At 36.6% G+C, this 1,871-nt stretch overlaps 1 long non-coding RNA gene across 1 annotated transcript; it reads left to right on the top strand.

Annotated features, from left to right (window-relative positions):
- Window positions 1–1,248: 1,248 nt before the first annotated feature.
- LOC112142326 lies at window positions 1,249–1,871 on the top strand. The gene is made up of 3 exons (XR_002918572.2): window positions 1,249–1,374; window positions 1,612–1,725; window positions 1,838–1,871. It is a non-coding gene; the product is annotated as an uncharacterized LOC112142326 (long non-coding RNA).

Below are 1,871 nucleotides of genomic sequence, written 5' to 3'. Positions count from 1 at the left end.
ATACAGTTTAAACCGTTGGTGACGAAAATGTTTTAATGTTTATTTATTCATGGCAACACCATTTGTCTGCGTTTGTCCTGCCAGTATTCCATGCTTGGAATGATGAGAAGTTATCATTCCTGATTCACTTTAGGTCTTATTTTCCCTATTCCGAATCCTATGGATGACATCTGAGATGATTGGTGGATAAAACATAGTAACTTTTAGCATATTGCCACTTGTCTTGTTTGTATAGTTTGTAAGAATTTCACTATAATTTAGGTATCTCATTAAAAGTTTCACTTTAAGTCCAGAGGTCATACTATTAAACGGAAGAGTTTTGCTTAAAAAATGCAGTTGAAACTGCTTTGAATAATTACGAGGAGTTATTTTTTTTTTTTATCTGTCTCAGTCCAGCTGTCCTGCAGACTCAGATTGAAAATGTGGTGGTGTCATCTGCATGGATTGTTTTCACTGCCATGTTTTGCTCCAGTCCGGAGAGAATAGGTTTCCTCTCCTTACACACATGTGCATTTCCTTCCTGCAAGTCAGATCTCACTCTTCAGCTCCTCAGTAAATCCCTTTTTTCCCTGGATAAAAGCACATAGTCACACTTGGGTTGTATATTAATCAGAAACTCAACAAAATAAGTGAGCTAAGAGGAAAACTGTAGAAAAATATGGCAGAAAAACACTGAAATGAGACCTCAGATAGATTTAGTTCAGTTTTAAGCTTTAATTTATTCTCAAAACGAAAATTAAAAAACTAAAAATCCAGTTTGAAAATGTGTCACTTGTTGATAAATGCTCATAGACTTGTAAATGAAAGCCTTCATTAGTTTGAGTCAGCTGCTCCAGTGTTGGTATCTGTCAAAAAGTCAGCATGGTTAATCTTTGTACAAGCATATTTTAGGAGGTTGTTTGAGGCTCCATGTATCCCAAGGACAGAGACATCTTATGTTTACTCACAGGCGGTGTGGCCAAAGGGCAGAGCATTCACAAACCACAACTGTATCTGCTCTGTTCGGAGCTATGCATCCATCATGGAGCTAAATATCTATTATTCATGACAGCTTATCAGGTACCTGTTAGAAGATGAAAGTTTTATGAAGTTTCCACTCACTCCATTGCCACATTCATTGCTTTGTAATTGCTAGTGTGTAAACTGCTGCAGTCTTGTAGTACAAATGCGTAATTTGAGCCAGTACCACCCCCCTGTGGAGAAATGGGGTGCACATTGAAGTTGCAACCAAAACAAAGTAAGCCACAAACTATAAAGTAGTTCAAAGATATTGATGGCTTTTTCTGTCATGTGTGGTTTCTTTCAGTTTGTATCTGTATAAACTAGGAATTGCACCACAGATTCAAGACCTGCTCGGCAAAGTGGCTTTTACTGGTAAATATTGCTTTTTTTATTTTAAATAAACACAAATTGAATTTTTCCAGATAGAAAAATGCATGAAAAGTGGGAGCTTGGAGCCAGAAATGTTTAAAAATGTTGTAAAAAGCTGCAAAAATTAAAGGTTTAATCAAAGAATTTCTTATTTAGGACTTGGAATGTGAAAGGAACTTTAGGAAGCATTTATAAATGCACTGACTGTTGTTTACCTTATTAACTCTTTTTTTTTTCTAGAGGAAGAGATCAGTAATATGAGGAGCGAGCTAGAAAAGTACGGCATTCAGATGCCGTCTTTCAGTAAAATTGGAGGCATCTTGGCCAATGAGCTGTCAGTGGATGAAGCTGCATGTGAGTCCACTTCTTGTATAAATTTTCTTCTATTGCACACAAATTTTATTAAATTGTCCTGTCTTTGGTTATTCCAAACATTTTTGACCGCGCTTCATTTATATGTTCTTAGTGCACGCTGCAGTGATTGCTGTGAACGAGGCCAT

The sequence above is a fragment of the Oryzias melastigma genome, unplaced genomic scaffold, assembly GCF_002922805.2.
Source record: "Oryzias melastigma strain HK-1 unplaced genomic scaffold, ASM292280v2 sc04101, whole genome shotgun sequence".
In the NCBI taxonomy this organism is placed as follows: Eukaryota; Metazoa; Chordata; class Actinopteri; order Beloniformes; family Adrianichthyidae; genus Oryzias; species Oryzias melastigma.
This window is presented reverse-complemented; position numbering and strand designations above follow the sequence as displayed.